This window comes from Dermacentor silvarum, chromosome 3, assembly GCF_013339745.2.
Source record: "Dermacentor silvarum isolate Dsil-2018 chromosome 3, BIME_Dsil_1.4, whole genome shotgun sequence".
Lineage (NCBI taxonomy): Eukaryota > Metazoa > Arthropoda > Arachnida > Ixodida > Ixodidae > Dermacentor > Dermacentor silvarum.
Window position 1 is genome coordinate 117,796,270 of NC_051156.1, and position 12,805 is coordinate 117,809,074.

The window sequence follows — 12,805 nt, forward strand, 5'->3', positions numbered from 1 at the left end:
AGTAGTGATTGGCTGACGTAAGGCAAGGGTAATCGGAAATGGCTGGGAGAGGTGTTCATTGACCCTGCATTGGACAAGAAATAGACGGAGTATAATTATATTTTTATTATAATGACGACAATATCGACAACTTTTTAATTGCGGATAGACACTGTGACTTCACTTTACCATTCTTCTACAATGTTTGCAAGGACCAACATCCAACATTATTCATTAGAATAAGTTCAAAATAGATACTGAACCGTGAATACACTAGCAACTAATTATTGAAAGCAATGTGATATATAAGCGAAGAATGCTTAGAGGTAGTGTGCTGAAAGGTGAAACACAGATCCTCTAAGGTCATCTATGCGCTGATGATTCAGAGATAACAAGAAGCCGTGCGAAGCTACAGGCAAACAACTAGAGGCAAACAAAAAGCCGTGGAAAGATGACAACGACAAGACAACAAAAAGGCATCACAATGTCCCAAAGGCAAGGAAAAAAACTGGGTAGTTATTTAGTAGAAACAAGCAGCGCGAATGAGAGCAGAATCGTTTATCAGCGCCAATATCCCAAAATAACAGGGAGCTATAGGACCGTCGAGAAGCGGAGAATGCGTACGTGTACGACCACTGAAATCAGCATTCATTCCACAGGCTTTTGCTACAAACCGTTGTAAGAGCCAGTGTAAAAAATCCGCCGGTTTAAAATAATTGTTACAGCAGCCGACCAATGCAAACACATTTACTTCATAGCAGTGGAAATATGCATTCCCAGCCGCCATACTGTAGCCGAAAGGGTAGTACTCCTTGTGTGTCCCATAAGCAAACGTAGTTAATCATCCAGCCGAATGTGAGCCTTCTTCAAGGCTTATTCAGCCAAATCACGAAGCATAGAGAAGCATAAAGTTGCTGATGAGCCGACTCACTCACGTCAGCTGATTGGCCACCTGCTGAAAAGAAAATAAGGATGCTGAATAGTTCCCACAAACGGTAGATTTCTTGCGTCTTGTGCTCTTCTCATACAGCATAAGGTTCTCCGTCTAAATTCTTGCGTATTGCCTAATAAGAAAGGGTGTGTAGCGATTGATGAAGGATAGCGCACTCCACGGGCAAGTACTTATCCGTCAGTACGGGCAGGATAAAGTGTTTTTTGGTGGACTTCGGCCGGTCCTGTCGCCTTTGGGCCTGGGCCGATCTGGGGTTTGGAATCCAGGGCATGGGCCGGGCCGGGCACGGGCCCGGTCGGTGATGAGCGTGGGTCGGTGCGTCGTATATGCGCGGATGTTGTGCATATATTCAAGACATTCCTTACAACTTTCGGGTGACAGAAAACTGATGGTTAATTATTTTACTGAACAAAATAAAAGAATCGTTGAAGTTCTAATTCTTTATTCTTTCTACGAAACAACTTTTTTTACCGAGAAAGAAAATAACAGTTAGAGCTGAACCCATCCGTGTTGATTATTGAATCATGCGAAGAACTTCTTAAACGTATAAAAGAAGCAAATGTGTGGAATGAGTGAGGATCATGGGATGACGACGCTGGAGTGACGATGATGGTACCAGAAAGATCGTGTGACGACGGCTACACGACGACCACATGGCGACGGTGTTGTGACGACGACTGCTTGACGACCATGAAATAACGACGCTGGAGTGACGATGGTGGTATGTCGACGTGGTGTGACAACGATGGTGTTGTAACGACGTGATGCCGATGCTTGAATGATGCCGACTGGATGACGATGTTAAAGTGATAACAACGTATTTATTTATTTATTTATTTATTGCAACCTACTGCAGCCCCGAAGGGCTAGCGCAGGAGTGGAGAAATAATATATGCGGAAAAGCATAACAAAGAGCACTGAACATCAATTATTAGTAATATACAATAAAAATTCATCGAGTGGTAAAGATCTTACCTAATCAGGCAGAGCATTACACCATTCTATAGAACGGGAAAAAAAACGTGTTTTTAAACGCATCGGTACGATGGTGAAAAGTGGACATATTCAGCTCATGGTGATGCCTAGTGGTGTAGGTATAGTGGGTGTGATGTATTTTCTAGGTTGGGGGGAAACGTGGGGAGTTGATTAGAGTGTAAAGAAACATCAAATATTCAACGTGACGACGACAAGAGAGACTGGTAAGTTGAAGACTAAGAAGATGGGAACTGGGGTGCTATGCAGGATGTGCCGAGTTTCTCGTTCGCAGGAGTTTTACCTGAGTTTGCTCGATGGCAGTCAGTGAACGGAGATAGCAAGGAAAGCGCAAGAACAACGGACCAAATATGTCGAGATAAAGCCGCGTATGACACCATGAGCGCACCCTGCGCGGCGTTTCATGCATAGAAGACTGCGCAACAAAACGCGCCAGCGCCGCGTATTGTTATCAACGTATTATCGCAATTTAGCGATACTGTGACTGTCCCGCTGTCTATCTGCACACTTGCCGTGAGTAAAGTCCCTATATAAGAAAAGTACCGCCATCTACTCTTTCCTCCGCCGCCTCCTCTCCTAAAGCGCTTGCTTTTTCTTTACTTTTTGCTTGCGAAAGCCAAGTTGATGGTGGCGCACCTAGAAACTCCACGTTGAAGCTTTCAGGCCGGGCACGCGCCGCCGCCGCCGCCGGCGACTGGGGCTGCGCAGAGGACTTTCAACATGGCTCTGAGGCGGAAAAAAAAGAAAATATAAAGAAATTAAACGCGCGCGCTATCATCGTCCAATCGGAGATACAGGAGAGAGAGAAGCGGCGTTTATCAAAGGATGGCGGTACATTTCTTATATAGGGACTTTAGCCGTGAGCCGCTTGCCACGCCTTTCTCGGGCGCATCAAGGGCGTGCCTCCTCTTTAGGGCATTATCTTTCTATCTTCCGTTGAATGCGAACAGGGCACATGCAGTGCATTCTTGCATTTACACTTTCCTTCAGTCGAATACACTAACATACAACAAATAAAATAACGAACAATTTATTTCTTGAAGTGTCGGCTTTTCGTTTTGAATGCTATAAATTTCGATGAGAAACGGAGATCGAGCGAATTATTAAACTTTGCACTTTTTTGCCGCGAGAGGCGACTGTGAGGGTGAAAACTTACAAGCGGATACATTAATTCTAGAGGGTCGCACGCACGAGGGAATTCATGTGGGTGAGCAGTCACCAGGGACGCTGTAGTGCTATGTTCAATAAATTCAATCATGACAATGGTCTTAATCCCTGTCTACTAGGGGAATGGCAACGCAGCGCTGCGGCATGGCTGTTCACCGCAGGTGCTTCACTGAGGCTATTAAGGCCACCGCTTTACCAAAGAAAAACGAGACTCTAGCCATAGAGAGCGGAGCAACGGCTGTCGCTGCAAAATGGCTGTACGGTACCATGTTTATTTTTGTGTGCGAAGCCTCCGTGATGCATTGTGAAGAAGAGTGAGCTGCCCAGCGTCGCAATTAATTGCTTTTCATCGCTTGCCCAGTGAAGGTGCCTCTGTGCGCATATACGCAGTATTTTGAGTGTGTTGTGCACTCCAATGTGCTTGCCGATTGCCTTTGATGCTGAGCTAACAGCGATCGCAGATGGATATCGTAACAACACCGCAACAAACGCATTTTGGCAGGTGAGGGCTCTAGTGGGCAGTTATGAAATGAGACTTTGAACGCAGGAAGGTGCTGCAACTGTTTAGTGTGCAGTGCTTGTGATGAAGAAATGGTCATCGTAATGGGTCTAGAAAAGCGGCGATGCCCGACGCTTACCGCGTTAGCGACACTACCGCTACGATACATAGGCCATCACAGATCAGTCATCTCAAATGACAGCTGCGATTCGTTGTCCTTGGAAAACATTACGCACTCCTCAGCATCGTCGTCCACCACGGCGCATCGACGCCTTGCAAGTAGCTACAGTGACGTGCCGATAATTATTTGCTGTTTGCTACGTCGCCACAGTGCAGGCAATGAAACCATATTGTGGGGCCATCACAGTCCAAGAAGATATATGCATAAGCCAGTGAAAGTCAACGCTTTTTTTTATAGTGGCGCTCAGTACATCACCGATGACAGTGCGTTGTGCGTGTTTTATTTCGCCGGTCAAGATTGTTAATGCCTCTCAGTACCACACCACGTCACTGTTGCCGAAAAATAAGTTGGGCGTGGCTTATAGGCCACGCCCATACCCCGCGCACAAGGCGCGCACAAGAGTTACATGCCTCGCGTGGGGCGTGACCTATGGTTTTTATTGACAGGCGAACTCGTGCCAAACTCGTACATTGCGAAACTCCCCTCGAGTTGAACTCGTGAACATGGCGGCGGCAGCAGCAGCCTGTGTCATCGCATCCAGCGGCAGTAAACGTCAATATGGCCGTCTGACCCGTTCACCTAGATGACCGACATTGAGTTTCGCGTCATTTTTGCCTTTCCAAAACGTCAGTGCGCTGGCTCTATGCCGAGTTAGGCGAAGGCCATCGTCTGCGGAGAGAGCGTGGCGGGCCAATTAGGTTTTCCGAGCACAGAATTGTGTGACTAGGCTGCGGAGGAAAAGATCGTGCGATCGCTTCGACTCTCTCTTGTTTCAAGCGCTGCTCGTCCACCGCGCCCCAGCCCCCGGCCCGGTACGGCGTCATCATCGGAGTACTGGGGCACCTGCGACCACCAGGGGTTCAACCCGGACCAACCAACCTGCGCAGGCGAAGTGGTCACATTATATTGGAAAGCTCAGAATGGGCGCTGGGCTGCCTTCGGGTGCAACAGCTGCCGAAATCAGTTTTCGCAGTTACACGGTACCGCTGCACTGCACGGGCAGAGAGGCGAAGGAAGTTACTTCGCCAACACGGACCGCCTCGGCCGTCCGAACGACCACCTCTCCAGGCGGCAAATGATTTGGCTCACGTACTTCATGAGCCAAAGTGTAGACATATGGGTGTTGAAGGAGATGACCGGCGACTCGTTTGCTTTATCGGAGCACGCCATCACCGACTGAAGGAACTACCCCCATAAGTTAGCGAAGGACGAGCTGCTGGTGCGACCTCCTCTCGGTGGCCCCGGGTAGATAGCACAAATTGACGAGTGCCTTCTTCGCGGCGAGCGAAAGTACAATCGAGGCCGCCTAATGTCGGGCGACAATTTTCCGCCGAGCCGCCAAAATTACGTCGGTGTTAAAGATGGTGGACGATGGGTCTTCGGCAGGTTCTGCGCGACCAGAGGGGTGCAGCTACTTTCAAGGTCGACCGACGAAAGGCGGCGACGCTAGGCGCCATTATTGCAGCCAATATTCAACCGGATACCATTACTAATAGTGAAGAATTGGCCGCATGCAACTGTATCCCAATTAAACTAGATGCTAATGGGGCTATGCCTGAATCTGCATTGGGAGACGGTCAACCACAGCGTGGACTTTGTGGACCCCATTACGGGCGTTCACACGCAAAACAATAGTAAGTAATTGTCAGAAAGTGAAGCGCCACCTTGTCAGCGATGGGTACAGGGTAACTGCACCGATGCTGGAGTCCCACGTGGGATGGATGTGGTGGCACACAACGGACACGTGCGCTGCAAAGACCCTCCCTTGCGTTTGTTAGAAACCACGGATCGCTCGGGCTGCCCAGTATAAAGTCTTTCCTGCGGTTTTTAGAAGCCATCGCTCGACGCTTGCCAGTATGAAGGTGCATGGCAAAGTAAAAGAAAATAAAGTGTAGTTTTCTGACCCTTGTATGAGTGCTTTCTGGCATTCCTGAGTGCTTACACGGTAAGGGCGCGGCAAACCACTTAGGCGCTATCCGACGCTCACTTCGTCTCGCAGCTAGGGCAGCTGGGGTGCCTCGGATGCGCGCGAGCGCATCGAGGCACCATACTCTCAGCCTTTCTTTAGCGTGAGCAACGAGCGATCTGTTAAAACCCCAGTGTGAAAACCAGGCGCACATAAATCTGTGCTCCGAAATGGGAGCGCAAGCACGTAGCGAGCCGCACCAATCCGATTCAGAGGAAAGGGAAAGAGCAACGAGCGATCTGTTGAGAACCCAGTGAGAAAACCAAGCGCACACCAATCTCTGCTCGGAAATGCAAGCGCAAGCACGTGGAGAGCCACGCCAATCCAATGCACAGGAAAAAAGGAGGAGGGCTAGCATACACTCGTGGTAAAACGCGAAACGTATTAAAATACAAATTAGTCTAATACACATTCAGTGTGCATCTTGAAAACTTTAAAATACTTATAACCGACATTAATGTGACTAATATAACTGTACTAAATGCATTTATTTTATAACTTTCTTGTGCTGATAATGCACTCGGTGGAACGGCAAACAAGCGAAAGAAGACACGACCATGCACCGACTGTGTGATCGCGTGAGCCCCAGTTTGTCGATCGCCCATATGGCAACGCCCAAGGGTTGATAGCCACCCAGAGTGAATCTAGATAAACCAATGAAACTGGAGGCGTGCCGATGGACAAACTTTGTCTTGTTGCCATTTGTTCTTTCATCTTGGGATGTTGCTAGAGCTCGTGAAGATCCCAAGTTTCGCCAAACTCGGCACATCCTGCATAGCACCCCAGGTCTGCGGAAAGCGAGCCGGCGCCGCATCACTTGACGCGCACAAACAATCAGGGTCGTTTGGTGTCGCGGGGAGAGAAAGTAAAGGTGTTTGGCGCGCGGTCCGCCGGGCTTTCCTCGCCTCAGATCAGCCTAGGCTACAGGATAGGCAGGCCGCGCGTGCTGCGTTCCGACGAGGAGCAGGCTGCGTTTGAGCAACGGTGCCACGGACTCGCTCGGGAAAGGGCAAGTCGTCGGCGCGACGATTCTTGCGTGAGGGCTTCCGAAGCCTAGACGAAACGTCAACGAAGAGCCGAGGACACCGAGTTGCGGGAGCGCGATGTTGAGGCTAAACGTCAGTGAAGAGCCCCCGACTCTGAGTTTAGGGTAAACGAAGCCGAACGCCTGCGACAGCGTCATCTTTCCCTCCAGGAACCCTACAACAGTGGTAGACACGTCGTAACTACGGGAAATTAGTAGGCCAGGTAAACACGCACGCTTTGCTTAGCCGCATTTTCTTGATGGGGGAACGGCTGGTGATTTTAAATGCCAAGCATTTCTTGGCGAACATTTGCCACTTTGACACTATCTATCTATCTATCTAGCCACCTTCGTCTTGGTGCTTTCGCGGTCGTTTCGCTAACTTGGTAGGAACCAAAATTGGCACAGTATGACAAGAGTGTATGACGGACATGAATGACAGGTCGTGACATGAATATCATGACCTGTGTATCATGTAGGTGATGAAACAGCCGCCTAGGTCTTGGTGCTCTCATGGTCGTTTCCTTAACTTGTATGTAACAAGAATGGTTTCAGACATGGGTACTAAGTGAATGAAACACTAAAGTATGATGGTAAAAGTCATAGTCATGAGCATGACTCAGCAAAAATGACAATGACTCAGCGAGAAAGAATAACACTCAAGAACCACTGAAATGGGTTCATACGTGAGCACTAAGTGAAGGAAACACTCAAGAGTGATGGTAGAAGTCATAGTCATGAGCCTGATTCAGTAAAAATGACAATGACTCAAAAACCGCTGACATGGGTTCAGACATAAATCATAGGTCATGAATGTCATGACAACCGTGTCATGTAGGTCATGAAACAGCCGTCTACGCATCGGTGCTCCCATGGTCGTTTCGTTAACTTGGTAGGCTCCCCGCACACTGCTTCGCATAGCATCGCTTCCCACAGGGCGTCGGATCTGCCCGCATTTTCTAGGGTACTTTTGTATTGCCGCACTTGCCAGCTAGGGCGGAGGCTATCGATGAGGTTCATTGTGCATTGAGATGTGGCAAGCTGACCATACAACGAGGACGACTTGCCGAGGAGATTTGGAACTTAGAGTGCTTCAATAACTTCAGTTGCGTGATACGCACCAGTGCAGCCGCATCTGGATAGCAAACCCGCAATAACAGTCTGCCAAGCAAAGGTTAGTTATTAAGGCGAAAGCCTTAAGTGACTATGTTGGCGGTGCCCTTGCCGTGACCTTGGCGTGACCTCGACGAAAGTGCACCGAGACGAAAAATGGCACACGCCGCAAAGAGTAAACTGACGCCAACAAATGCTCGGATTGACGTCACATTTCTCAGGGAGGTTCGTAAATAAAGTAGATTAGTAGCGTTGAAAAAGAAATTTGGTGCATTTTGGTCTGGGTGGGACTCGAGCCCAGGCTACCGGGGTGCGAGACGAGCACACTTCCCTGAAGCCACGCCTCTCCACCGTTCTGGCTTACTAAGGGCGCGCGTAGTATGTGTCTGATTGCGCGTCACATGGTCACAGCGACGGGCTCGTCCCACTACTTGCGCGTTCGTCGTCTTCTTTCACACCTAGCTCCGACCCCGCTCGTCATGCCAGCGTTCCCATACTGCCCCTCCCTCTGCGAAGGCGGTGATGGCAGTGCCCCTTTACCAGTAGGTGCGGCGTTTTCGGTGAGTTCTGTCGTAGACTCCGCTGGACAGTTGCCATAATTCTTCGTAAACGTATCTTAATCGCGACAAACAATGTGGCAAGTGTGCAATCAGGCTTTCGCATTAACGTTTCGTAAACGTGGAACCCTTGCATAATTTTTTTACAAAGAACCTCTATAAAAAATTCAGCTTGAGGCACACAGTATACCTAATTTCGCGAGTAATGGTGCACATCAAGAGTATGCTTGGTACGTATAAAAATGTACCCGAAATCTGTCAATAACGGTCTCACTCTGACAAGCTGACAGGCGTTTAGTCGTTTACTTAAAGATAACATCTGTTGCTAATGTTATAGGGTGACTTTAGACTCGCAGACAGATTCATCTAAAATAATCAGTTGGTTTGCTCTTCTCGTCACTCCCCGTCGCCCGCCATTGTGTTTGCAATTGGAGTGAACAAGGCATATTCAAAGAAAATGAAAAATATAAAAAATCACAGGCCTGCGCGGCACACGCAGCACAGTCACAACGTAAGCTGGAGGAGCGGCGCCATAGGAGCTCCAGTTTCGGCACCACGCACTACAGGGTCTTCGCGGCGAAGTCTCTCCAGGTCGTTCTCACGAGAACGAGGCTCGCCGTCAATCTTGGCCAGTAATACTTTTGTCTCACTCTGCAGAGCGTTCGTGTGAAGCCCAAATAGCCGGATGTTGCTTCATCATGACATGCCTGCAATATTTCATTCCTGAGAGATGGCGGAACGACGAGCAAGTAGAGGCTGCCGTTCGGAGAAAAGTTCACTTTATAGAGGACGTCAATGCGTAAGCAAAACGATGGAAGTCCTCTTCCAAAACGTTTTGGCAGAGTAGAAGTGCGACCCTCCAGGAAGGTAATAATGGGCTCCAATTCTGGATCTTCGCGTTGCTGCTGTGCAAACCTAGTCGTGTTGACAACCGCAACAAACGCTGTAGCGTCGTCATCTTCTGTACTTGCAGGTTCGAATGGGGCACGAGAAAGGCAGTCGGCTACCGTATGCCGATTTCCCGACTTGTACACAATAGTCATGTCGAACTATTGAAATTTAAGGCTCCAGCGCGCCAACCGTCCTGATGGGTCATTTAAGTTCGTCAGCCAGCAAAGTGAGTGTTGGTCACTAACAACATCAAACAAGCGGCCGTACAAATATGGGCGAAATTTGATCACCGCCCAAACCACCGCAAGACACCCTTTTTCTATGGTGGAATAATTTTCTTCTGTGCGAGAAAGGCTTCTACTTGCATAAGCTATTAATTTTTCAGCGCCGTCTTGCTATTGTACAAGTACAGCTCCTAAGCCGATATTGCTGGCATCGGTGTGAACTGCTGTCGGGGCGTCTTCGTCGAAGTGTCCCTGAACCGGTGAATTTTGAAGGCGTTGCCGTAGCTCGTCGAATGTTTTCTGCTGATCTTCATCCCATACGAATGCTACGTATTCTCTGGTGAGGCGTTTCAACGGTGACGCAATGCGTGAAAAGTTCTGAATAAAAGCCGGTAAAACGCCGGTAATATGCGCATCAGCCTAAAAATCGTCTCACTGCCTTTTGTCAGATGATGCAGGAAAATGTTCAACGGCAGCTATCTTTTCCGGATCAGGCCGTACCCCTCATTACTGACAACATGGCCTAGAAAAAGCTCTTCGAAGCCAAAATGACATTTTACCGGCTTAAGGGTGAGACCGGCGGACTGTATGGCTTGAAAAACAGCACGTAGTCGCCTCAAGTGCTCGTCAAATGTCGCAGAGAATAAAATTACATCGTCTAGATATACTAAGCACGTTTGCCACTTGAGTCCTGATAAAACGGTGTCCATTCGCCGCTGAAATGTTGCCGGCGCGGAGCACAAGCCGAAGGGAAGTCCCCTAAATTCATAGAGGCCATCAGGTGTCACGAATGCTGTTTTCTCGCGGTCTCTTTCGTCTACTTCTATTTTCCAATAGCCGCTTCTTAGGTCCATCGACGAGAAATAGCGTGCATGCCGTAGTCTATCAAGAGAATCGTCTATGTGGGGTAGCGGGTAAACGTCCTTCTTAGTGACCTGGTTGAGTTTGCGGTAGTCGACGCAGAAGCGCAAGCTGCCATCCTTCTTTTTGGCTAACACTACCGGCGATGCCCAAAGACTTTTCGACGGCTGAATAACGTCATCTTGAAGCATTTTCTGTACGTACCTGGTTTTCTATCGCTTCGTGTTCTCGCGCTGCCACCCGGTATGGGTTTTGCCTTATGGGTCTGGCCGTTTCGTCTGTAAAAATTCAATGTTTGGTCAGTGGCGTTTGGCCAACTTTGAACGACGAAGAGAAACAGTTCCGAAACTCATCAATAAGCTCGAGGAGTCTTTCTTTCTGTTTAGGGAGCAAACTTGGGCCGACATCAATGGAGAGAGGCACGTTCGGCAGACCGGGGGAATCGCCTTGTTCAACAGTCATGCAGTCGGTAACCTCATTCGTCTTTTCCACGTACGCGACTGCCATACCTCTTGTAAGATGGCGGCGTTCAGGACTAAAGTTTGTTAGTAGGACGTCCGTCTGTCTGCGAGTAATGTCAACTACACCTCTTGCAATTGATACGCCATGACTAAACAGCAGACCAGGGATTTGTTCGGCGGTCATGTTGAAGCACCTTGGCGAGTCGCATGTTACAGGCACAAGGGTGCTTGAGTGTGAAGGGATGGTCACATCGTCATCGAAGATACGTAAACGCTCACGTCGCTGATCGTCACAGGGCACGGCCAAATCTGCATTCATCCAAAAACTGACCGACCTGTCCAGAATGTTTATAATAGCGCCGTATTCGTGCAGGCAATCCATTCCCAGTATCACGTCTCTGCAGCACTCCAGCAATATAACGAAAGTTGCAACAAACGTCGAGCTACCAATATCGATTCTGGCCGTGCATTTGCCTGTAGGGGTCATCAATTGACCTCCCGCCGTTCTTATGTGGGCACCAGTCCACGATGTCTTGACTTAATTAAGGCTATCGGAGAGTTTCTGGCTAATTATTGAGAAATTGGCCCCAGTATCTACTAACGCGGTTACTGGGTGTCCGTCTATGAAAACAGCGAGGTCGGCACTTACGACTTCCCTTGGGGTCGGCAGAAGCATATTGTCCGATTGCACAGATAGTGTTGGGGGTGTTGAAGCATTTCGACGGTCGGCAACACCCCCCCCCCCCCCAAGCTCGCTTCTGTTAGTTTCCCCGACGAGGGCTAGGGGACCTGCCGCGCCTGACTACATCGGCGTAACTGCGACCTTGCGGCGAAGAGCTCGGTGCAGGTGACGGAGAGCGGGTTCGACGAGTGAATGGATGTCCTTGTGGAGCAACATCGTCACTGCAGCGCCTATTTTCGAAGCGAACTCGAGGAAAGGTGAGTGGACAGCTCTGGTATCCGGGGTCACGATACGGGCAAAAACGGTAGACGTGGCCGGCTTCTCCGCAATGAAAGCACAACGGACGGCGGTCGACGGTGCGCCACATTTCCGTCCTGCGAACAAATGGTCGACTTGTGGGCGTCCTCTGCGGCCAAGCTGCAGTTGCCTGTGGAGGCAAGGAGGCCGATGTTTCCACAGGTACACTAGGTTGCGGGGTCAGTGGCTGCGCGTTGTACGGCGGGGATGGCGGCTGGTTGAAAGGACGAGCCATTGAGGATGAGTTGTAGGCTGCCGCTGGAGGATGCCGATGCGTAGCTCAGAGACCGTTGGTCCGGTAGGGATTCGGACAACGAGAATGCCTGCCTGATTTCTTGTCGCACAACCTCTGCTACAATATCCCCAACTAACTCCTGCGGGGTCACAAGGAGGTTGCGAATCTCTTCACGAACAACCTCCCGGATGAGCTCACGAAGCTCATTGCCGGCAGCCAGAGCAGAAACGTTGCTCGAGGCGTTGCATGGGCGATCGAAGGGTCGGCAACGTTGTTGCAGTGCCCGTTCGATGGACGTAACTTCTGAGATGAATTCCGCAACGGTTGTCGGTGGGTTGCGAAGAAGACCGGCGAAAGGCTGTTCCTTGACGCCTCGCATCAGATGGCGGATTTTCTTTGCTTCCGGCATCTCTGTGTCAGCGTGGCAGAACAGGCGGGTAATGTCCTCCGCAAACATGGCGATGCTCTCATTCGGTTTCTGGATGCGCGACTCGATTAGTTGGTGGTCAGAATCACGACGATCGTTGTTTGCGAAGGTGGTGGAAAGCTGCTGTCGAAACTCATTCCAGTGTGGCTTCCCGGTTCTCGTACCACGTACGAGCGCTGTCCGCCAGAGTGATGTAGACGCGTGAGAGTTTTTCTTCTGCAGTCCACCGATTCGCCTTGGCGACTCGCTCGTATTGCGCGAGCCAATCTTTGACGGCCTCGTAAACATCACCACGG

At 49.7% G+C, this 12,805-nt stretch overlaps 1 protein-coding gene across 1 annotated transcript in view; it reads left to right on the plus strand.

Moving 5' to 3' along the window:
• Nucleotides 1–454, plus strand: part of LOC119444703 (monocarboxylate transporter 9-like) — a 114,644-nt gene extending 114,190 nt beyond the window's left edge. Inside the window, exon 7 of the mRNA XM_049663561.1 lies at nucleotides 306–454. The gene's annotated coding sequence lies outside the window, so the exon portion shown is untranslated. The remainder of the gene's footprint in view (nucleotides 1–305) is intronic.
• Nucleotides 455–12,805: the final 12,351 nt, after the last annotated feature.